The following is a 26,737-nucleotide window of genomic DNA, read 5'->3' on the forward strand; positions in this document are numbered from 1 at the left end:
TCTGAGCAACATGACGGTGTTTCGTTCTTGAATGAATCAACCGTTTAAATGATTCGGTTCAATCGCAATGACTCACTTATTAACAGTGATTTGCTGCCACCTGCTGGCGGTTTTAATTTCAAATTTCGGCTTTTTCTTTCTTTTCTTTTCTTTTTTTCATGTTTTAAATCATTTCAAATATCAGTATTCAACGTTTTATGTTTAATAAATCAAAACATTATTTATGCATTTGTAATTGTAGGTTAAATGCATTCATGTCTTGCATTAAACAAAATACATGTGTGTAAATACATCTAAATGCCACTTCAGATGCAGCTTCTGTGTTGATTTCATTTGCTTGGTAACAGCCCAAATGTCTTATTATTCTAATTCCCTGATTAAATGTAAGAATTTGACTCAAAAGATAATGGACACTTTTAGAAAAAATGGCTTTATAAAGGTAAAAATGCCCATAAAATGCAAAAATCAGTTTAAACTTATTGGAAACGATTAATTTCTATCAGTATGAACTGACCACCACACAGAATATGAAGAATATTAAAAACATTAGGAGTCAGCTGTCTTTGGCAGTCCTTAAGGTACCAGCACAATAACACACTCAGCAAAATATCTAATATCTATGTCTAATTATCGTTATCGATAAAATCCCAGAAAATATCGAGATATAATTTTTTGTCAATATCGCACACCCCTAGCTGCCGCGCGTTCAATCCAGTCAGCATGCTTTGCTTATCAGCTCGCGCACATCAGCTAAACAGGCGTGAATATTGAATGTTTAACATTATATTAATTACACACATGTACTTCATAGATATCCTTAATCTCTAAAAACTCCATTCTGCTCTCTGTTGTTGGTGTTTCTTTGTCTGGACACAGCACTGTTCACACACTGTGTGGTATCGGCTTTTGGTATTGGAGCATTTTAATGAGTACGAGTACAGGAATGCAGTATCGGGGCCGGGTGCAGCCCTAATAATCAATTAATCTAACGAATATTAGAATGGTTAATCGTACAATTGTCGATTATTTCACTGATTAATCAGTAGGCTTTGATCGATTATTCAACTTTTGCAATTAGTTAAAATGTTCGAGTTATACATATTCTAACAAATATATAAAATAAGATAATCACTTCAGCTTTTGCTAAATTATATTAATATTATGTAGTCTAATTTCAATGATTATACAAATATTTTTACAATACAAATAAATACAGTATATTTGGCACACAAAATGTGATGACCAGAGTTGGGTATAACGTGTTACACAGTACTTTTTCTGGTAATGTTTCTGGTAACGCAGTAATGTAACGCATTACATTTTAAATTTGTGTAATGTGATTACAGTTACTAAAGTCAATATAATTACGTTACTTACATTTCAAATGTAGTGTTAAGAAAAAATAATTATATGCCTTTTAAAATCATGTTTTGCGCGGCTGCGTCAGTTAACCCCCTGGGATTGACGGAGGCATCGGCGTGATCACTTGCATTTTTTCCTGATAACAGCGAAAAGAACTTAAAATGCTCTGCCATTTTTGATCGTACATATAAGTGTAATACATCATTTGAATCTGTGAAGGGTCCACTTTTATTTGTGTACACTCAATATCAACAAAACATTGTGCTTTTGTAAAATAAAGAAAATATACAGGATGCGCTTTCAGCTGTCTCAAGCCTGATTTCTACTCGACGCGTCCGCAAGTTCGCTTGGGTGTGCACGGTAAAAATGACATCACAGTGTAGGCAGAAGTATACTATTTCGCGCGGTGGTGTGCACGGCATCTCGAGCGAACTGTTTGCGCGGCGCCGCATAGAACATGAACGATTTTGAAGCTGTTTTGGCTGAACAGGTATGCCTGTACAGGCATCTTTAATGATCCATCTATGTGTGATCATAGAGATAGCCAGATGGCAAATAACTCTTGGCGAGAAATCGTTTCACAAACACGTCAAAAGAGCATCACTTAAATTTGTGAAGACTTGCAAAGCACCTTACCAAATAATTTTGATGTAAAAACATTTATATACTTGAAGCAGTTGTAGAATCAATTTTTATTTTTTTTTATTAAGAATATTGAAAGCAAGAATTGTGAAACTATACATTTTTATACTGTTAACCCAAAAGCAAATTTTAATGCTACAGAAAGTGTATTGTGTTGTTTTCTGAATAAATAAATAAAAAAAGTCTCATAATTGCTCGTGTGAGCGTTTCATATTACTTATCATTTCACATATGTAGTTGCGTAAAAACACTGCATTCTGAATGATCTGACGTCATTCCAGGAAACTCCTACTTCTCTGTTCTTTCCTGCTACTTCCAAAGATGATTTCACTTGTGCACCCCGTTGTTTCAAATAATATAACAACGTCGAACGCGTCAAGTACAAAGCCTCCAGAATTTGGAGTTGTGCGCGTGCAGTCTGCGGAGGCTTGTGGAGCGGAGCCAGGCTAAAGTATAAATGTGCTTTCAGTCTCCGTAAACTTCTTTCTGAAACGCTTCACTAAAATGAACCAAAACTCAGCAAATACTTCACACACAGACATGAGAAACATATCTATGAAAAGCTTGAAGTGTCTACTTTTAAATTAAGTCGTATCTAAAACAAATGTTCTCTGATGAAGTAATCCGAATGAAATCAACGCGAGGTCCAGTCTTTCCTGTCTGAGCTCATTATCTGTAATGTCATCACGCCCACGCGCAGTGCGCGCTATTCATACGCTAATCATCCACGTGAGACACGCGAACCTGTAAACGCCCACATCACCTCCTTAAACAAAGAAGCAAGATTCATTTTTAGCATTCAAATATGCACTGTATGTTTATCAATACTGTTTTCAAATGTTATCAGAAGAACCGTTTTTAATTTATTAAGGTTTTTTCTGTCTTTAATGCTCACACAGTTAAACACAGTTAAGCCAGCATACACATACCCTACACTCAGCAAGCAATTTTGTATATAAAACACTGTGTAGGCACATCTAAAGGAAAATTTTTCATTGTTAGGCAGGTTTATACTAAGAATGTTAAGTTTTAGAAATGAATTAAATCTTTAAGTCAAGTTGCTGTTTTCATACCTTTGTAATATTTTAGTCAATATTAAATTACTGAAAAAACTACAATTTTCACTTTGTAGTGTATTTTTTTAGGTTATGATATGATATATGTTTTCAAAGTAACTTAGTAATCTGATTACTTTTTACATGCAGTAATCAGTAATGGAATCAAATTACATCTTTTTTTGTAGTAATCAGTAATTTGTAATCTATTGCTTTTTTTGAGTAAATTACCCAACACTGGTGATGACAGACGAAAGACATTCTCATTCACCATTTAGCTAGATGAAAAAGTAACTGAATGACAACATTCTGCCTAGCATCTCCTTTTTTAAGTCATATGGATATGGAACAAAATAAAGGTAAATGATAAGACACTTTATTTTTGGATAAAATATTTTATTCACAACATAATCTCTCTTAAAATACCTTATAGGGTTATGATAATCAAAACAGTCCTAAGCTAGATCAAGCGTTAATCTCTGCAAACCAAATTATCACTTTAATGTAATAATATGTTTTGGGGTTTTTGCATTCACTAATAAAACGATGTTATCATTATCTAGCTCCACACTGGAGAGCTGCTTTATAATAGAAAATCAAGTTTTAATTCTAACTGAAAGTAACATTGACACTGTTTTTTCATGTTTAATACTTTAAAGCTGCTTGATTTAAAGCGATCTATTGTATAAAGCGCTATATGGATAAACATGCCGTAACTGGACTTTACTGGAGTACCGAACTGCAGAGCTTTTGCAAACATATCCACATCGCTATAATCAGATGCTTTCTTAACTGCTGCTTTCTCACCGAAAGCACTTTTTGAGAGCAAAGTACGCAGCAGCTTCTGGTTTGACTGCATTTGCTCTCTGAAGCGCCGTGTCGTCTTCTATTGGATTTCATCCGGGTGGGCTGAATTACATTCTTGCGCAACAGCGCAACACTGGTCAAACCGCGTTATCGCAGGCTCTTACATTAGGTCATATAAGATCAAACGACTATTCGACGACTAAAATATTTGTTGACAATTTTTTTATTGCCAACTGTCGATAATGTCGACTAATCGTTTCAGCCCTAGTCAGGCATATATGCTAACCAACAGAACACAGCTTTAAGTTAAACGTCCTAAAACGTCTATATTGAAATATTTAAAAACTCAAACATAAAAAGAAAACAAACAACACAAGACCTACATCAACGAAATCTAGGCTTTTTAAAAGCTCTATAACACATTCTGGTAAAGCACTTGATAAAGACTTGCAAAGCAGAAGAAGGAGAAGAAGAAAGAAAAGTGCTGCCTGCTGCCCTCAAGATGGACTGTAGGAGTGCTTATGTAGCATTTGAATAATATAAACATTGGCTGTAATCCCCAGAAGAAAACATGTAGTGGTTAAGATTCACAAAATCCTTGCTGAAGGCAGATCATGGAAAAGATGTGTAAACATTCACGTGTAAGCATGTGTGCAAGATAAAAAGAGCCCTCTTTGAGAGAGACAGCTAAGAAAAACACATTTCATTCATTAATTAAATCCAACTCACAAAAATGAAACATTAACATGAGGTAATATTTTATAGACCTCTACAAACAAATATCCCATGGCTGGATGTGATTGGCTAACAGGGCCTTGTTGTTTCAAGTGCACAATTGCTTTCAGAGCGCCATCTGAGAGAAGCGTGCATATTCACATGAGTAAACACTCACAAACACTCATACACACGCACACCAAGTGTGTCAAGTAAAAAGAGTAGAAGTAGAAAGAGGGGATTTTTTTCTCCCTGTCCCTCCTCCTGCTCTGGCATATTTCCCGGCCCTCCATACTGCTGCCTGCATCTCCTGTGATGAGAAGAGGCCAGCCAGCAATCTTCCATTAAAATATGGCGGAGATTGGCCATACTAAGCCTCAAGAGCGAAGGAGACAATATGTGCAGATGGCCCTAGACAAGAACCACAGCTGTACCGCCATAGAACTGTAGCGCCCCATGAGAGAAAGAGACAGCAGCAAGTAAAATAGCAGAATAACGAGAAATACAGCTGCAAGCAGCAATTACTGAGGCCAAGCACCATAGGCACACCATCTATATTAAACTGTACTCAAATGTAAACTAAATTACAAAGTTACAAGCATGAATAAATATTTTAGGTTTTGACCATTGGTTGGCACTGTAAACAAACTGCTTTGTTGTCCTTGGGGCACGACGGCAATAAAATCTGGACTATGATTGTTGTCCAATTAACGTTGCTGGACGAAGTTGGTCTGGTCTAGGTCCAGTAGTACAACTTCAGAAAAAACAGCTGGTACAATTTCAGTCAAACAAAACATTACACAAAACACAACAAACGTTTTTAAAGTTTTCATTATAATATTCATAAAGACAACTTTAATACAATTTAATAAATTGTGTTTATGAGATATCAGACTCTGGCATGAAAAGCATATTGGTGGATCTTCATTTGATATTAAGAACTTGTGTGTGATTCTGGAATATTCCAATTCGCCATTGTATACAAGTTATCTGATTCCAGCAATTATTGAAAACTTTTACCCACAGTAGGGTTAATTTCACACAATTTGTTGTTCGTACACTGATCCCATTCCTTTTGCCATCTGTTGATGACGTAAGATACTATGGTAGTTTTAAGAACTGAGGGTGGTATGGAACACTTTTCCATTAGTCTGTCTAAAATCAAACTTTTAAAGTGCATGTAAATGCTCCTAGCATTAGTGACAAAGTTTAATTTCAGTTGCCAACAGCATTGCCAAAAATACTGTTTATTTGAGTTTATTTCATGTTTATTGAGTTCATGTCAAATTTGTTAGCATCATACAAGCAAACAATTCCGAATATAAAATATATACTCAATCATCCAATTTTGACCACTTTTGTTTAGCAGCAAAAACATTTTCATTAAAATTAAAAATAGCCAACAACTAACATGGCTGTCATGGGTGACCCCTGGGTAGTGCTGTCCTCAAAAGAGTGCCAGAGTACCATTTTTTTTTTTTAGACCAAAAATGGTTGCAAAAACTATAAGCAGAAGGAAAATCCAAAATGTAGCTCACAGTTTGCATGTGAGACCCTAAGTTGGTCTAAGGACAATTCAGTCCCACCTCAATCAGCCAATCACCAAATTTCTCAACTTTCCTCCAGACAGTTCCAGGGACCACCATAGAGCCCCAGCCAGAGTAATAGGAATACTAATGAATATAATAGGACCTACGTACCTGCAGTGCTTAGCCCCAAACTACAATAAGGGAGAATGAGAGAAATGAGAAACAGGAGCGAACTGAGAGATGAAGGAGAGTACGGTTTCAGCACTTAGCTTCAATGCTTCCTGTTTTAGCTGTGCAGTGATGGCCAACCCTTGCTCTCACGCCACTGTAACCCCATTAGCCCGTCCATTATCCAACACATGCAACACTAGGTTGTGCGATTGTGCCGTCTTTGTGTGCTGATTTCTAAAAGCATTTTGCATTCCATTCATTTGCTGCAGGTTAAAGTCAGTGTTTACCAAGTACTGCACAATACAGGCCATTAATGCTGATGCAAAAGACCTATGAATATAAATAATATAAAAAAGGTCCAATATCCTTCAGTGATGACTGAACTCATATGTTTAAATGATCAAGATGATAATTTTTTTAGTGTTGTCAAAAGACCCGGTACTTCGGTACCAAGTCGGTACTAAAAAAATGAACACGTTACAGTACCAGGTTTTTTTATGTACCAGTGGTACCGAGTACCCGGTCAACCCTTGTTCTTGATGCGCTATCAGAAAGGTGCACAGATGCGCTCTCTTCATAAAAGCACTGAGACGTGGCGACATCAAAAGTAGGAAACACACCAAACTAACAAAACACTTTAAAGACAGACACCCGGATCAAATGAAAGTTCAAGCAGGTAAGTTTCATTATAATTTTTAATATTTAGATCTTCTCAGTGTTTCCCAGACATTTCCCATACATACATTTGTGGCGGCCCGCCACAATATCAAAACTCACTACCACAAATAGATTTTCCAAAAGGCTTTGACTTCGTTGAATAAACATGAGCACTGCACGTGTCAAAGTCGAAACCCGGTGCGGGTGTTTTTATATCACTGTATTTCTGAAGGAAACCGACTGTCTTCAGAAAATGATGGATGTCATTTTCATTTCATCTTGCCTGTAATGCCTGAGCAGCGTTTGTGAGCGCAGCGCTTATTTGATTACAGCCGTTACTGGGGAAACCTCTATCTCTCCCGCTCTACAAGCGCCTCCAGCTGGCAGAGAATGAATTTGCATAGGCTATATATGCCGCCACAAATAGAGTGCAAGTATGTGGGAAACACCGCTTCTGTTATGAATATTATTCATTATTTTAATTTGAATGTCGGATTGAAATGAACATCGCTGTTATTAGAGTAGTTAATCGTTAGCATAAGCGCGGCTAACGCTAATATAATGAGCATTAGAATGAAGTTTCTTTATTAACTATTTAATGCTCCTATATCTTTTATTAGGGTTGCAGGAGGACATGATGATATTTACTAATTTTACACACCAGAGGCTTTTAAATGAATTGTGAATCTAAAATATGCGTGTTAGAGAATGTACAAACGGTTAACATTGTTTGTGTCATATCAGTCAGAAAAGCAGTTCTGGGCTTTTTTTTTTTTAGCTAACTTAGTTGTTATTCTTGGCTGAATAACTCTAGGAGGTTTTAAAAGCCCTTTAAAATTAAATATGTACACAGTTTGGATTAAATGAAAGTATAGCAAAAAATTTTAATTAGCATGTTTTTGTGTTTTGCTTTGGTACCGAGAACCGTGGATTTTCACTGGTATTGGTACCAAATACTGAAATTTTGGTACCGTGACAACACTAAATTCTTTGGTTTCCAACAGCGCTGCTTCAGACTGTGCCGTTAATTAGATTTGTTAGAACTGTACAAAACTGGCAACAATTTGTCTGGATTTACATTTTTACTGAATGCATCATGAGTGTGAGTTAAAGGGATACTCCACCCAAAAAAAAAAAAAAAGAAAATTATATCATTGTTTACTCCACCTCATTTCGTTCCAAACCTGTATGATGTTCTTTCTTCATAATACCACAAAGGAAGATATTTTGAGAAAAAAATGGCGTTTTTTGTCCATACATTGGAAGTCAACCAAAACTGTTTGGTTACCAACATTCTTCAAAATAACTTCTTTTGTGTTCCATAGAAGAAAGAAAGTCATACAGGTTTTGAACGATATGAGGAGGAGTAAATGATGACAGAATTTTCACTTTTGGTCGAACCTTTCCTGTTAAGCATTTTTAACTCAAGTATCCTGAATAACCCTGAACGTCAAGCAGAGCTAATCTCTGTGTTAGGTAGGTCATATATCATTAGTAAGCCAGTTACTGACAGGAACAACAGAGGAAGAGTTCCTGTTATCTCTGTCTTTATAAGAACATGGGATTGAAATCATTAGGATCTTATTCTATCTTCGCCTACAACACGCTGCAGAATCAGGTACAACGTTGCAGTAAATGACTTTGTGTGTGTTCCCAAGGGAAATATCTGAGTTGGGTATGCATAGGTTACACTAGACGAGACCTGACAAGATGACAGTGAGTTCTCTGCTTTGTTCTGGAAGGAAAAAGCACACAGAGTCAGACAGTGACAGAGAGCTGATGGGTAAAGAAGAAGCTATTTGGAAAAACATAGTGGTGCAACGGATCACAAAATTCACGGTTCGGATTAGGGCTGTGCGTTATTGAAGAAAAATGCTATATGCGAAACCTTGTTAAAAAATGCGATATTCGATATGTGATACGATATTGTGTGTAAAATCTATTTCAATTATATTTTAAAATATTTAAAAATGAAAATTATATAACCAACTTGTTTCACATTCTTTCTTGGAAAGAAAGAATCACTACAACTTCTGAAAGTGACCAGCAGTGTTTTGGCATTACATAAAAAGTAATGTCACAAATCAGAAAATGTAATTTTAAAATCAGTGTGAACATACAAACAAAAAAAATTAATGACACTAATTTTATATCATTGTAACTTTGCTTTCCATACATTTTAAGTACTTCTTCATATACCACAGCAAAAACTATAGTCTGAGAAAGTTCAAACATGATTAAAGGCAAGTGAACAGTCAGTAAAAAAAAAAGAAAGAAAACAAAATACACAATTTACAAGCATAGATAAAATAAACAGTAGTATTCAGATACAGAAATTTAATAATTAAGTGTAAAATAACACTGCATAGTGTTCACTGTATGAATTAAATTTAGATTAATCTTTGTTATAGCTGTTTTGTTGTTTGATTAACATTAGTGACATATTCAGCAGCACGTATTTATAGGCTACTGTCCCTTTAAATCTGACTGCACGGATCCAGTATAATGATACACATCCGATTTCTTTCTCAGCTGTTTACATTCATTTAAAACATAACTGACTGCGTTTACGAGAATGATCGTTGAGACGGGTACTATTGACATAATTCTGTGTGTATGTGTCTGTTCAAACATGAGGAGATGCAAAAGATGAATCAACTCGGTGTTCGCGCGCCGTCTGAAACGCGTCTCTCTGTGTGCGATGATAATTTCGATATATCGTGCAGCCCTAGTTCGGATCATATACGGATTTTGAGTCACAGATCGGATCATTTTTCGGATCAGCCAGAAAAAAAAACAACTTTAAGTACTTCTATACCACAGCAAAAACTACTAGCTTAACTAATAAAGTTAGTAATAAAACAAGAACAATTACACAAATTACAAGCATAGATGAAAACAACAAATCACAGTTACAAATATCAGAATTTAGGTGCAGAAATGTAATAATTAAGTTTAACACAATAGTGCTCACTGCACAAGTTAAATACAGATTAATCTTTGTTAGAGCTGTGGTGTTATTTGATTAGCAGCCAGAACCGGTATTTATTGGCTGCTGTCTCTTTAAGACCAAAATGCACGGACCTAATACTGACGCACATCCGGTTTCTTTCTCACCTGTTTACGTTCACGTAAGACATAACCGACTGTGTTTACTTGAATACTTGCCAAAGCAGGTATTTTAACATAACTTTGTGTGTATGTGAAAGAGGAATCACACGGTGTCTGAATCACGCCTCTCTCTCTCTCTGCGTGTGCGCGCTTCGGTTGCGTGTGGCAGCGGCTGAGCGCACAGAAAAAAGCGTGCGAGTTAAAACTGCTTGAATGTGTAAACTGGCAAGACAAAACATGTGCAAATGATAAACTTTCACTCTATGATGATTAAACTTAACAGTTAATCCGCGAATCACATGCGTGCCGAACCGTGGGGCCTGGTCCTTACGGATCACGGATCATCTACGATCCGTTGCACCCCTAGAAAAACATATTATTTAATCAGAGTTTTATGTCCATGTAATGAAAGTCAAGAACTTTGGACTTTATTGACTTTGAATGTATGGACAAAAAAAACAACAAAAAAAAAAATTTGTACATTTTACAAAATATCTCCTTTTGTGTTCTACAGAAGAAAGAAAGTCATACAGGTTTGGATGGAACAACATGAGGGTGAGCAAATAATGACAGAATTAAATTTTTCAGGTGAACTATCCCTTTAAGGACAGCAATATATTCAGTAAACAAAAGAAAAAACTGTTACTGGATCTTCATGAGATAGGCTAAATATAATGTATATGAATATCAAAACAGCATTTAGGTCATGGCTGTTGGTTTTATGCAAGTGGATTTTTCATCCACTAACACTTACATTCAGCAGGAAATACAGAGGGAAAAAAACATAATCTGGATAAACTGACGACTAAACACCACCATCATACAAAATATCCACACATATGCACACAGAAAGGAGAAGCCATTCACCATATTTAGAAGCAAACTTCTAATGCTTTGCATAGATTACTCCATAAACTAAAAATAAACATAATTTGATTTTTCAGGTTCTCATTTGTTTTCCTTTTAACCGCATGCCTGGAATGAGGTCACCACATATAATTTTAGCTCGGGGGGGATTTTAAGGAATTCAGTACTACTGATGATGACATAGTTTGAGCTCAATTGAATACACCTGATTCACGATATGGAAATCAGTTTCGTGGGGAGTACGTGAAAATGTCCAAGCATGACAGATGTCTGAGCTGCCTGCGTTCATTAATCAAGCATTCGCGTGTTAACCAGCATAAAGGCAGCAATTTCATCATTTACCTAATAATGCATTCAGTGTTTTGCATGATAAAATGATTAAAAGATGTTCACATGAGGACCAATTATTCATGCTTATGTCTTACTACAAAAAAATTAAAAATGGTTCTACAGTGTGGTTAAGAATACTGTGAAAGCATTTGTGCTACAATTACCTCTGACGCGGTGAAACGGAAACAGAAAATATGATGTAGAAATTGCTTGATATGCACATAGGCATTAAAGAGACACTAAAGGTTAAACTTGGGGGCTCTTCAAGCAGTTAGAGCATGAATGGTGGTCTGTCTTTTTAACCCATATGTTTGTGTGAATGCATGAGTGGTGGTCTTTATAAGGGATACAGCTGCTCTCTCCTCAGTAAGATGACACCAGTACTTCAGCATTGCGGTAACCACACTGTTCTCTAGACCTTGTTTGGACAGCAAAATCTAGTCCAGAAACCTTCTACCTTCCAAGTCAGTCTTGCAAATGCATGCCGTCTGAAGGACACATGATCTTGGATGAGGTCTTATCTAAAAGACTAAAAGAATAAACTTAATAACTGTCATTAATGATCATTATTACATTAAATAAAAATTATTACATACAAATATTTGAAGAGTTGTCACGAAACGTCATGAAATTTTTATTCAGTGATGCACTGATATCAAAATTCTAGCAGATAATTATTTTCATGTCATGGCCGATAACAAATAAATTATCAATTAAAATCAAACAATAAATTAAAATTTAAATCAATAATTTTAAATGCTACACATGAATTTAGGCATTACAATATTATAATGTAATGTTAAGTATGAAAACTGGATATTAATTTTGAGATTTGATTTTTAAAAAATGTAATATCGGCTTGGTACCTATTATTATTCATATACATGCATATATATGTATAGATTAACTTAAATATATAAATATATATATAAAAGCACATTATTTATTTATTGATCGATTTATTTATTTTCACATATATTTATTTACATGGTACACATAAATTTAGGCAAAAATACAAAATAGAACAATTTACAAAAAAATTTACATATAATGAAATTATATGTATATAAAAAAAGTCATATTTAATATGTGCAATATATAGTGTGTAGTGTGCGTGTGTGTAGTTTGCACACACACACACACACACACACACATTCACACAACTGACTTGTTAACCAGAGAGTAATAAAACATTTTACATTTAAACATCTATTGATAAAAAAAAAAAATGGTACACACATCAGCTTCCTCTCAAGTCTGAGATACCAAAGCACAATTTGAAAAACCTAAACATGCCTGCTAGAGCTAACATTTCAAAAGTTCATTTTAAAAACACGCAACTCTGATTGCTTGTCAAAACCCCTAAACCCCTGCCAGTCTCGTCTCATCTCCAGCTGAAAAAGGTTGCCCTCATCTTCAGTGGTCTCTTTTCACACTGCTCATTACCTTAATTGATGTTTAACCCCTAGATCAGCTGATGACGGCTCAATTAAGAGCTTGCTGGAGGAGAGATTAACACGGGGAAGGAGGGCTGTGCTCTCTCAGAGGAGCTTCCACCCTTCAGCGTGCCCTACTCCACCAACCGCACAGCCAGTAAGGACACTGAGGCCATTTTGAATTGGAAAGGGCAGGGAAGGCTCCTCCCCATAAAACGTAATTTAATCAGCAGTGCTATGACCTTAAAGTAGATTTGTTTCCAATCAGATGTTGGCCAATTTCAGATGCCACTGATCAAGGACAAAATTATTATTGAGTGCAGAAAGTGTTTTTGTAATAACTGTCACCATTTACACTCCTTCATGTCGTTCCAAACTTGTATGACGTTCATAACACCAAAGACGATACATTTGATGTGCCAGTGTTGTGTTTTTTTTTCCATACAGTTAAAGTCAATGGGGTCCAGTGTTGTTTTTGTATCTTCATTTGTATTCCACAAAAGAAAAAAAGTCATAAAGGTTTGGAACAACATGATGGGCAGTAAATGACAGAAATTTTATGTGAGCTATTCCTTTAAACTCACCAGTATTTGACAAAAAAAAACAAAAACTGTGGACCACAGCTGGATGTCTGGGTAAAGTCCACAGCAAGCATTTTTGTCAAACACTTTCAGGGAGACACTAAAGGCCAGAGACATTGTGGAAATGCTATCGAAAAATGGATTAAACATGTCACCAGAGGATATTTCCCAAATTTCACAATGAGAACAAAGTGAAGACCTGCTTTACAAGCAGCAGAGGACCTTTGACACATGCGAGAGCACATGTAATAAAATACACACATCAAATACAAGACAGCCAGATAGATATCTAATAAAAACAGTGGTAGCATGGTCATAAATTTGTTTATGTGGAAAACCAGATAAGAAATCCAGGATGAACAGTCATTATTTTGACTTCATGGTGATGAAAACATCACTATAGATGATCAGGATGAAGACACAACACTACTTTTGTTCTGTCATGTTTTGCATCATCCTGTCCTGCTTAAATGGGTTTCATGTTCCATCACAACAAAAACGTTTTCTGAACTGCATCCGCTTAATCATTTCCATGCAACAAACTTCCCATTAGCAAACAGCGCTTTTTCACAAAACGACCGTGATTGTTCGCTGGATGCTTGTTATTTTTCTGAAAACTTTTTTGAAGCATTTCAAAACAGCAGTGGTAGGTTTGTAACGCGTGAAATAATCTTTTCTCTCTGACTGTTATTGGTACCCCAGGTGGGAGGACATAACAGCATTGAGTCTCTGGAGGTTGAGCTGACACCCTGCTGGGAATCACGACAGCACAGTACCTGTCTGCATGACCTAGACATTCAGCTCATTATGAGATTCAGCCTATAATGAGAGCTGGAATTCTGAAGCCACCAATCAAAAGCTTTGTACACACACACACACACACACTACACAGCAAAGCATCTAGGACAGACACGCTTCACACTTACAATTCGGCCTGTGGAAACTTCAAACTAACATATTTATGAGAGACTGAAGTTACACTTTTACAACTTGTTAAAATGACATTTCTTCTCTGAATGCCTTAGTACAGGGGTTTTCAAACTGGGCTCCGGGGACCTCCAGGAGGCCAGATAGGAACGTTTCAATGACCAAAAAAATGCAATAAATTATTATTATTGTTGTTATATGTACCAAAATTGCCATTATATGACATTATATCATAAGCTCAATAATGAATATTTCATTATTGATTCCTATTAATGACACAATTTTAATTTTATAGAAAAAAATAAAACAATGCACAGGAAATATTTGTATAATAATACTGAATAATTTCTTTTGGCTTTAGCACACTGCTAAAATTATTATTATAATAAAAGGTAATTATTTTGTTTGACAAATTATTTAATTTAACAGTTACTTGTATTCATAATATCATAATTATTGTTTTTATTTATATCTCAGGAAGAGGGTTTCTTTGCAAGGGGGATCATCATATTTGGGTGTCCTTGGCATCACAAGTTTACTTTAGAGCCAGCAAATGTTCACAAATAAACTTTTTAAGAGTACGAATACACCAAAAACACATGTTGTTATTGTATAACAGAAAGAGAGAGGGTGGTGTCGCAGAACTGCGTAGGTTAAAAAACTTTTGTTTAGAGTCCGAGAGCAGGATCAACCAAACTTGATTTGTAAGTGGCTTGAGTGCTATAAAATTTAGACTACTCCACACAAACACCCCTCAAAATACACAGAGCAGTGAGCCGAAATGTGTGTGACTGCATCAAAATCATGTTGACATTTCAGACAGCGACTAAATCTGACAGCTCGTCAGAAGCACCACAACAATGAACAGCGTTCGGCCCAGTAAGTCACGATTTATAATAACACACTAACTTTAAGGTATATAATTGTTTAAAAAGTACCGTAATTGTCATGTGTTATATCTTATGCCCTTGTCACCAATTGGTTATTAAAAGCCTAGTCTGAACCTCCGTATCTCACTAGCTTCGATTTCAGTCGCGACTCTTCCCCCTTTGATGCAAGAAAAAGACGCATACAACAAATAACCAGTGTATGTTTGCCCATTGACGCGAACGAGCCTTCATTTTGATATTTTTTAAAAATAAATTCAGAGAGGTGACGGCAATAATTCGGCACTGTAAGAGCTTCAGCTAGACTGGACGAACGACTTACCCGGAGCAGCTACAAGATCCACATCTGTGCGATAAACACCAGGTTTCTTACGGCCCGATACGTGAAAGAAGTGTAATATAGATCAAACCAGGCAAGAATATAAAAAAACACCGAGAAGATATCAATAATAATATGTGAAATCCTTAACTCCTGTTCAGCGTTATTATTTAGCCAGTACAATCAAAAACCTCCATGTACAAAGTGTCCTATCCACCATGACTGGCAATACATTATGATTGACAGATAATGTGGCCAATCAGAGATGAGCTTTGCGTGTTTCGTCCAATCGAGTTAAAGTATGGTCATGGAAGCAGAATTGTGGGCGGGGCTAATGTGCAATAGGAAGAGATCACGCTGAAGCGGTTTATGTATTCATCCGCCTCCCCATCTTTAATGAAAAGATCCTGTAAAATTCCTCTCCGTGTTTACATGTGGGAACTGGAATGTAATAATTACACGTAATTGCATTATATATTTGAAATACTTTTAATATATAAATGTCCTGAAAATAACCTTCAAGCATGGTGTTGTATTGTACTGGTGCGCTATAATAAAAACGTTGTATTATTTATCATATCAGATGTGCACGGTTCAGTAGGATACGTCAGCAAGTAAATTTTTTCAAAGCACATAATACGTCAATCAATCATAAGTAGAATTGCATTCATGTCTTTTATTCGTAACTCGCTTAACCACGAGGAAATATTAAAGTATAAAGAACAGCCTATTTTGGTCAAAATATTAAATACAGTATTTGACCTGGCAGATTTAGTGGTTCCAGGAGGGAGACATTTTTGCTCAATCCAATAAAAGCATGGAAAGCCCTACTTTTCGTGGAGGAATATAGTGTTTACGGGGGAATGGTGGTGATGCAGACAGAGAAAAATGAAAATGTCAGAGTGCAGTAAGATTGAAGGCAGCTGAAACGGAAACAGTTTAACTGATCAATCTGGAAATCCGCGCCACGGGTTTTGAAATGACACGAGAACAAAAAAACAAGGCCGAAGTCTTATTCAAAGGATTGAATAATGAGAATGCACTTGCAACATATACTCGGATCAGAGCTGCGTGCGTCACTGCGATGGAGGACCACTTAAAGTCACAGAACTCGAAAACAAAACTCCTTAAGTCTGCGTTTTATTTGAGATGCAATACATGCAACCAAAATACTCTTGAGGAGATTATCACATAAACCATCGAGCAATGTGTAAATTGTCTTTATTGAAGTTTACTTTCATTTTAGTTTACTTTTTGAATTTAGTCAAAAGCAGCTATTTCATATTTAATAAGTCACTCGGATGAGTTGCAAACGTCAACAATAATTGAATAAAAACAGTGTGTTGCTTTGAACTAAATTATAAAGAAAAAACATTGATTTACTTAAAAGACGCAACAGGAATGTAGCCCATTGCATATAGGCCTACCTGTGGAGGAGAGAGATTACTCTGTTTTATTCCTTATGTAAGGAGCTTATGCACTGGGGTTTTGTGGAAGAGCATTTATACAAACAGATGGACACCCTGTTGCCCTCTCTCAGATCACTCGCTTCCTACACTCAGCCTGCGCACTCAACAGAATGCCATTCAGCCACGAAACCTTCACTGCAAGCAAAAACAATCATGAAAGTGGGGCTGCAATGACAGAGATGATTCAGACAAGCCCTCTGATCTTGGAGCAGTTATTGACCGACCACAGTGGGCAGTTATGAGGAAAAAAATGCCATATTACATCTTATTCATCTTTAGTGTGCATAACAAAACGTTATGCTGTGCATAGTGATTCTGGATCAGTGTGTACTGTATGTATAAAAGGTGTTAAACTTTAAATTAGTTTAATATTCAGCACAGGTGATGTTTCATTGTTTATTAGTCATCATGAGGCTGCAGTACCTGCGTGCTCAAACACGTGTTTCAAAACAGCTGCTTTCAGAGCTGAGAAGAGCTGGAAATGACACTTTACAGATGGATTCTCGTCTCATTTCCTTCTCTTTCCCCCCCCCCCCTCACTCTTTCTTTGACACACAGATGCACGTGCAGATGCACACTTGCTTCTTTCTCTCCATGCTTCGCTCTCTATCTGCCTCATTCTCTCTTTTCCTTTATTTCTGAATGTATTAATTCAGATGAAAGGTGTGTGGGTGAAAATGTTCCTCTCTGCAGTGACCCGCTGATCTGCTGCACTTGGCTTCTAGCATCCTGTCGGCTGCCTAGCAACTCTCTGTATCTATGGCAACAAAGCCAACAAACCCTCCTGCTTCTATCAAATGTACCCCCACAATGAGCTGCTATAAGTATGGCAATCAGGAACAGGCAAGAATTCAGTATGTGGAAAAGCTTAGAAAAATAATATATTATTATATATTATAAAAAACGAATCATTTTTAAGTGTCTAGATGTCTCTCACGGTCAAATTGCTACTGTAAAGAAATGCAGCATCATGTATGACGAGGCTGTGTGATGTAATGCAATGCATCTAACCATATAAATAAATCAATATTTGCATTTGCATCAGTTAATATTTTCTCAGCTACAGTATTTACCCCATATTTGGTTGCTGTTTTAGGTATGATTTGAAATATATAATTTTGACAGCATGCTAATTAATGCATTGTATTAATATGATTATCAAGACATTCTGTTGCTCTTTAGACTTAACAGAAAATGAACATTGTCAGCACCAGTGTTGGGGGTAACGCATTACAAGTAACACAAGCTACGTAATCAGATTACTTTTTTCAAGTAACTAGTAAAGTAACACAGAGTATAATCTCTGTAAATTTTAATTTACAGTATAGTTAGTATTTGTATTTTTTTTATAGCCTAATCACTGTATGTTTTACTTTACAGTATAGTAAGTATTTGATTTTTAAAATCACTGTAAATTTCGTGATAATCTGTGGCGTCGTGGAGAAGCTTGCACTGTATCTATCCAAAGTTTAACCTGCAAATTTGAATGGTTCGCGTGAGTGTGGTTTTTGGATGGTGACGTTGCGCCCTCTAGTGGCCACTGTGGGACAAGACCAGTGAAAGAGCCAGGACTAGTTTTCCAGACGCATAGTAAGCTTAAGTGGGTCGCAGTAACAACAATCGTACAAATCATCTAAAATAAAATATTACTTGATAATAGTCGAAGATCTACAAGTGTTCTGGAATGACGTCATCGCAAGAAGAATGCAGTCACCTGCAAACTTTGTGATACTTAAACTGCATTCACTGTGCAATGGGATAGTTACTGTATTTACTATATTTTTTTATAACATAATATAATAATAATATTAAGTAAATCATAAAAGGGTGTTTTATTTATAAAATAAAAATGAAGGCTGCATATTTTTTTCTTTCTTTTTTCCACAGAAGTAACTGCAATAAGTATTTTTTACAGTATAGGAAATTTTAGCATGAAATATTTAAAATCTTTTTTTTGTGTGTGTGATTAAAAAATGCAATGTAAAACAAATAAATTAACAATAGCTTGGTTACTGCCAGAAGTAAAAGTCAGAGAAGAGTTTAAATCACATTTTATACAATGAGAAGGATAACAACTTAAAGTCTCCCAGTGTATCAGATTACACTGATAAATTGCAGGTATTGGCTAGTCAAGGGCCTTCAGGTGGTTGCAAAAAAAAATTACAAAAAATTCTTCCCTTGATAATAATTCATTAGAGTTTTATTTGCTTAGGTGGTTTGCTGCAACTGGGCCCCGGCATGTAAAATGTTATTCATTCTAATAGGGAAAAAATATTACAAATTCAAATTCGATTTTGAAATAACAGTAATAATATTGCAATATAGGGCACATGAAGAAAGCAATGGACAAATCAATTTACAACCTTTTAATATTGTTCTCATTCAAGAAATGTTCATTTCACTACATACTGCCCTCTATGGTATTCTGTATCACAGTTCAATAAAATAAATAGAACTTCAAGCTAACCATGTGCCTGTATTTTAGAGCAACATTATTATTATTATTATTATTATTATTATTGCATATATATTACCTTGAAAGAACCATTTAAGATACTGAAAAACACTTGTGAGTTACCAATGTGAAGATTTGTAAAGTCATAGCATCCATGGAAAATCAGCTGGTTTTGAAAGAGTGCACGAACCCTAAATGACCACCAGATGGCATTCAAGCCTTAATCATTATGCTTTGGAAAGAGAGCTCCAGGCCCCAAATTTGCAGAGCCTCATATTTAGATTTAGTTTTGAGGAACCCATTTTATGATTAATTTATTCATAATTTCTTCTTATTATTTATTTTTATTTTTTATCAATAGCCACTGATATAGAATCATGATATTGATTAGTCTACCATATCAACCCTTGTGTTATGGATATGTCACAGTAAAAGATATACAGATACATGGAACTGAGTTTGATATACAAGATATACAGATAAATGCAACTCTCTCTAAAAATGATCAACAATAGGGGAGAAGTGTCAGTAGCCTATGGTTTCCTTAATTTCATTTTATTTAAATAATATAATGTCACCATAAATGTGATCTTCACTTGTCATGTAGGCAAGTGAAAACTTTATAACAAGTCTATTAAGTCATAGTGATGGGGGTGGAGGACCGGGGAAGTAATCTGCTGGTCTCTGTGAATAAAAGAAGAAACATCTCAAAGCTGTTTGACTAATCTCTGCTTCTCTTGCTCGGTTATTGTGTGGGCCCAGGCCAGCAGCGGCATGGGAAGGCGGGTTTGTTGCCCCCTCCGACTGAAATTTAGCGTGTGAACAGTCAGCTTGTTCCTGGGCCAACAGAGTCCCTTCTTTCTTCTTTAAGAGGACCGCCTGCACGTGGAATCTAGAACCCTCTCTCAGTCTTAATTTATGCGCATATTAATTATGCTGCATTGTAATTTCTACCGTGGGATAGAGCATGCAAATGAGCAGTTTATGTTTTATGTAGGCTACAATCTCCCTCAGGAGGGTGAAATTTAAACCAGCACCCAGGCCTGTTCTCATGAAGCCTACCTAACATCTCATTTGAAGGAGCTTCATTTTAGAAATGATTTGCAAACAGGGTACAAGTTTCCTGTGGGCCCTTAGGTTTTTTTTGTTTTGTTTTTTTGTAAGAATGATTTCTTTGTGCCTTCCAGCTTCTTTCTTTATTCATCCAAAATTGTAAGACATTAGATTTAGTTTAAGGTTACTTCATTTTATACCTGTCACTTAGAGTCAGAGGACTGGCTCTTTTATCATGGTAGCAGGGATAATGACTTGGCATAAACACACATGTTTACCTAGACATCTACATGGAGACATTACTAGACTTTTTATTGTTTTTACATAAAGCATTAAGTACTTATGTAATAGTATTTACATAAATACCTAGAAAACGTTCTGCATAAATTAGGGTTTTGTCAGGGTTATGTAAAGTTTACACATTTGTCTCAAAAATATGGTGTATTGTAAGTACCACACACACACACTTTAGAACAATATATTATCTGTTCATGTGTTAACTGATACACTTTTTTAGATTTCTTCTTCAGCATTATATAGATTAATTAGGCTAATTATAATATTCTTGCATGTCAAATAGCCTACAGCCACAGTAATATTATTCATTTCAGAATTCAGTACTATTACTAATATTTGAATTCATAATTCTAAAATGTGTCGTTACTGTGTTATCTTTACATTGACTATCCTCAACAAATATAATTTTAAGAGATTATTCGTTAATATAGCTACATTTAAATAGAACATCATTGTCTCTATTTCCACATATTCATTTTTATTATCTTACTTAATACAAATTAAATTGTATTTAATTAAAAGTATAAATTGGTACAGTGCGTTAAAACCGGTTTCTTTTCGGGAATACACCTGGACCCGGTTCAAGTCGATTAACACTATGTACAACTCAGCACGAGCTGTCGATGCCACAAGTGCTGAACGATATAGCTGAATATTACGTCAAAATCTCGAGGATCTTTTTACCGCCAATATTTTGAGAAAATACCAAAAGAAAAATGTAATTTCATATATAATATTACTGGAAATAAATAATTATGGCTTTAAGAAAGCGCATGCCAAGCACAATGACAGTGAGATTTTGTGCACTAAAATGTACACTGTGTAACAATATGCTGTATATATTTTTTCTTTTTATAAGTTAATTTTAAGTTAAGGTTATTAAGGTTAAAATTCATGTTATGTACAACGTTTGTTTAATGCAATGGCCTTGTTACGCTTTTAGTCGTTTAAAGTGACTATTTTTGCTAGTCCACATACTGTATAGAGTATAAACTATAAAGAAGGCTACAAGGAAGACCACTGTTTACGATGTTAAACTGCGCCGTACAGGGAGGTGTATACTTCGTTTCAGATGCATGAGTTCGTCCGGATGATAGAGGTTTGCCGCATCTAAGAAGCCTACTGTGCAAAAGTAGTTGCCATGCTGCGCCACACTGCTCTACACAGGCTACTGCTTTCGGAGAAAGGGGAAGGGGAAGACATGGAGAGACAGAGCCGTTCCATTCTCTTTTGTTAAACCTGCCACATAAACACAGTCTATTTAACTTGTAGTATAAATAATATTGTACAGCATACGCACATCATATGCTTTAACAAGACATTTCCTGCCTAATTATTGTGTGTATTTTCTATACATGGTCCAAAGTGACATTATTTACATTTAAGTCTTCTCCCGTAATCTGAGATATAAACAGTGACGTTATTTAGGAAATATTTCACGTGGTGGACTTCAGGCCGCACAGATGAGAACACCACGTGTTACGTCTCACTGAACAAATACAGAGTAACAAACAGAAATTCAAATACAAAGTCAGTGACGACTTGAAATTCCATTACGTTATAAGCCGAGAATAAAAGTTTCACTTGATTCTAATTTCTTCAAAAGACTATCTGTAGCCTATATCGGTGCACCGTAAAACTGAACATGGACAGCTGGTTGGCTACCTAAGCCTTAAATGTTTTTCATTAATGTAACCTCAGGTTGATTCAGTTATATTAAATAATATGTTTGACTAAAACCATTTATACGTTTCTTGTGTTATTTGACAAAACATTTTACATTATGGGATTAGACGAAATCAAAATGACTTGTTATAGGACTAACTTCAGCACTGTTTCACGGACAGCGCCAGAAAGTTAGAGCGCGAGCAAGCTTAGTCATAGACTATTTCAATAGAATAGAATGGAATAGAATAGAATACATAGGCAAATCACAGGTAATCATACTCTAGGAGTTTCTTGTTTCAAGATAAGTGAAATAATTGAGCAGAATGATTTAGTCCTAACTGCCATCGGTCTGATGAACAACAAAACTACACAACAAACAAATAAGAACAAATTAAATTATTAAAGAGTGGAATCAGGCGAAGAGCATGAAACTCTCTAAACTCTAAATTCTTCGTTACATATATATGTCTTGCTGTGGAGTGAAGCACGTTTTGTTAACGGTTGGGTTACTTTTTGTAGTCTGACCCAGGTCCTCCTGATTCAATCTTACACTTATTTTACGCACTATAAGAGAACCATGCTGATATTTCAGACGCCTGTAGTTACACTCAATGAGAAAGATAATCAGCCCTGTTGCCCCCTGCATCTCCTTTTCCTCTTTCAGTGTTTTCCTTGATCCCATAAAAGAGAAGGATTAGTCAAACAAGTCACCGAGTCAACTCTATTTCCCTTTCCCCTTTCTTTTTGAAGTCAGAAAGGGAATGGTCAGGGTGGAAGCTTTCCATCGACGTCTATTCATCCTCAGTCTGCTGTGGGAGGATAATTACTCAAATGATTGTAAATATAATAGCTCTATGATAGATGGGAGACGAAATTTGAAGGTGCTGATAAGACTATCCCTCAAATTTCACCCTAATATTTAGTGTTCATCCTACTTTAAACGTGTAGGATCTATATTTCAGCTGATTCACCTCACAGTAATTATTATCATAGAAATGATGATTGATTTATTGCACTTTTGCAATAACAAAAGCAACAGTTTGTTGCTTATTAAAATATAAATTTTATTGAAACAAAAAGCGACACACCTAATATCGCAAAGTCTTGTCCCTCTGTTTATTTATTTATTTTTTCTCAAGATTGCTTGGAAATAATGGCCTCGGTAAAACGATCAAACACACACATACAACGACACCTACATAGGCTAAGTTAAAAGTTGGCACGGGTTCAATGGTCAGATGATCTGAATTTACTTTAAAATTTTTCGTTAATTGCAAAATAAATTCGTTAACTCATAATCTAACTAAACCAAATTCTTACAGGCAAACTGCCGTATTTTATATAATACATTCATAATTAGCCACCGTAATGGCAGGGGTCACACATAAAGACTGTTGGAATTTCTTTCCACATTATAACACGGGAATAATTTCACGACATCGGGTATGCGTTTAGGCACGTTTGATCAACATTTCGTCATATGAACACGTCAAACATGCATTTATTTAATTTATAGACTACACTGCATCAAATTCTAAACACGTAATCTGTTCGTAATACAATGAATATAATGACTAATGTCTTATACAGCCTGCAAAAATAAATACAAAATAAATAAATAAATAGACTGTGCTTTATAATCTTTCCATTTATGTACGAAATGTATTAACCAATAACATTTGACTCAGATTTTTAAAGGAAAACTGCAACTGGAAAAGTAAACCATTTCGTGAAATGTAGACTAGGTTAATTGTGGTCTCAATAGTAGAAACTTAATAAACTCTCACAAACCCATCAGTAAAGCAATTAATTCAGCTTAGTCGATCTGCCTAACGAATGGCTGCTGATGAGCAAGATGCTTCAATTTCATTGTTTGAAATACGTGCTGAATTAAAGTCTCAGCCTTTTTGGAATAGGCTACTTAAGCAATAGGCTACAGCATAAGGTTCTATCACTGAAAGTAGTTCAGAAAGAGTTAACTATCCCATTGCAGAATGAACTCCTAAAATGTGGTAGTGAGGACAACCGGCGCCAGACTAAGAACAGTGGTTTTTAACCAAATAAATATTCTCTCATCATTTCAAGCCTAAAGATTACAATATATGGCATAAAGTTGTGCATTTAATCTCCGAGTCGTCTGCAGCTTCACTCAACCCCATTTTGTAGTCAAAACGAATTTCCAGATCATTTGCATATGCAAATTAGGGTTAATTGCAAACCCTGTCAGGCGGTGCGTGGGAGATGTCAGAACGCCATTTTTGTTTTTCATTTAGACCAGGCTTAGGGATTTGTCATTGAGAAAACGGCTCTTACGGGTTCCAATAACCAGGAAAATTGTATGGGGTTAAAACTTGTTTGTGTTTAAGTACAAATAGCCAACAAGTAGAGAGATGTGGATCAATTTAACCAGTCAGAGCCTATATGTCTGAGGCGCACAGTATCTTCCCTGAAAGGAAACAAAAGCTTATTGATTACAAATGTTTAGTTGAGGGTACTGATTCAAGGGAACAATTCCAAAATTTGCAAAGGTATGATAAATGGCCATTTTTTATTTATTTATTTTATTATTATTATTTTTTTTTTTTGTAATTAACCAATACAAGAAGATGCGCACGCTCCTCTGCTGAGTAGTTATACTCAGTTGGATTTATGGGAACAAAAGATGACATTTGAGTTGCTAATCACGTACCGGGTTCTGAACCGACCAGCATCCCAATTCAAAACCAGACATTAAAAGCACAGCCTATAACACGTACATCAGCTCAAAATAGATTCTGAATATAGTCTTTCTACACTATATTCTCGCTCTCTCTCATAAACACACACACACACACACACTCCCTCAAACATTCACGTGTGTGGACTTACCTTACTTCCACCCTGTCCTACCCTGCGCAATAAAACGATTATGTAATGTCTTTACTTGTAAACATATTTGAGAATATAATTTTAGGCTACCCCTTAACGCTGAATTCACGTGACAAAAACTTGCACCTGATAGCTATTAACAGAACCAACCAAAGTCTATTGCATAATACAAATGTGAGGCACTGATGGATGGTTAATACAATATCATTTGGAGGAGAAAAAAACTGTTCAGAAAAAAATAACTGAACACCTGAAGAAAATTTAAAGGATGTTGATGTTTGTGATGCTGTAGTTATATGATATTGTATTGTTCTGCGTGTATTTATTTCTTTATCATTTTATTAATTATTTTAGCATTAATATTTATCATCTCATTCACTCTGCTGGCTTAGGCACATTCAAATTGAAATCACTTAAAATAAAAACACCATGCATAGTGTATAGTTTACGGATCTTTGTCTAATGCATCGATACAATTTCAGGAAAAAACATCAGATTTATTCCTGAGTCATTATTGACGGGATAGCGGGATACTAGGCTACTGTGCCAAGGTACATTGTGTTCCCCTGAAGCCCGAACTCACGTTTTACTGTAAGAGGCCAAATGTGAAAAGACCAGAATAGCTCAGCCCATGCAATACAATCCTTGTCATGAGTTTTACTGCACATAATCGCTTTGAGAGCCTTAGCACACTTTCGTGGCCGAAAATCGTGACGCTGAGTTGGTCAAACGCCTTCTTAGAAACATGTGTTCTTACTAAGAATTAATCTCAGCAGCCTGACTTCTGGAGCGCACGCTGCAGTCTATGAATATCAGTCATTTCGCCCTGGCAGCGTCTCAAGCACACAAGTGGGCACATAATACCGCGAATAATTCGTATTTAAAACGTCATAATAATACTTTTACATATAGAAATATACTTAAATGTATATATGCTGGTCGCACAGCCTATATACTCACTGGGAGGAGAAACAAAATCTAAGTTACTTTCGCGTATGTCCTACCTTGTTCACCAGTGTGCGGTTTTTATTTTCCACCACTGTCCTAAGGCCTGAGGTCTAAAAGTGACAAAGTGTTTATTTATTTTAGGACATCCTCCTAGTGATAAAAACGTGTTGGAGATTCCCCTGGGAAACGACTGAGACGTGTTAAAGCAATGGACTAGTAGAAACATGTTGTTGGTCGATAATTGATAATGACCCTGGTACGTGCCATCACTGAGCAGTGTCTGTCTGATTCTCACAGCATCTCTGGAGGACACGATGCTTTGGCGCATTATCTCTAACTCATTACTTCTCGACGGGTTGGCTTTCACGAAGGGTTCGAGGCCTGTATGCTCCCGGTGCCCTGGTAACTGCGGCTTTCGCGTGCTATCCAGATCTGGAGAAAGGACAACAAGCGATGGAAATCGATGGAATTTGAGACAGAGAATGCATTAAGAGTCTGAGCTTTTAGAAAAGAGGACTCAGACGACTGATGGAAAAACCAAGACCAGCGGTCTCTGACAGAGTTGTCTATTTGGCAGTCGCGCC

The 26,737-nt window shown here is 36.0% G+C and overlaps 1 protein-coding gene across 2 annotated transcripts in view; it reads right to left on the minus strand.

Annotated features, from left to right (window-relative positions):
• The window catches only part of LOC107663114 (myocyte-specific enhancer factor 2D-like), a 65,667-nt gene extending 50,041 nt beyond the window's left edge, over positions 1-15,626 (minus strand). For both annotated transcript variants that reach the window (XM_016453283.1, XM_016453358.1), the window contains exon 1: positions 15,399-15,626. The gene's annotated coding sequence lies outside the window, so the exon portion shown is untranslated. The remainder of the gene's footprint in view (positions 1-15,398) is intronic.
• Between the last annotated feature and the right edge of the window lie 11,111 nt (positions 15,627-26,737).

The sequence above is a fragment of the Sinocyclocheilus anshuiensis genome, unplaced genomic scaffold (genome assembly GCF_001515605.1).
Source record: "Sinocyclocheilus anshuiensis isolate Anshui unplaced genomic scaffold, SAMN03320099.WGS_v1.1 scaffold3274, whole genome shotgun sequence".
NCBI classification, from domain to species: domain Eukaryota; kingdom Metazoa; phylum Chordata; class Actinopteri; order Cypriniformes; family Cyprinidae; genus Sinocyclocheilus; species Sinocyclocheilus anshuiensis.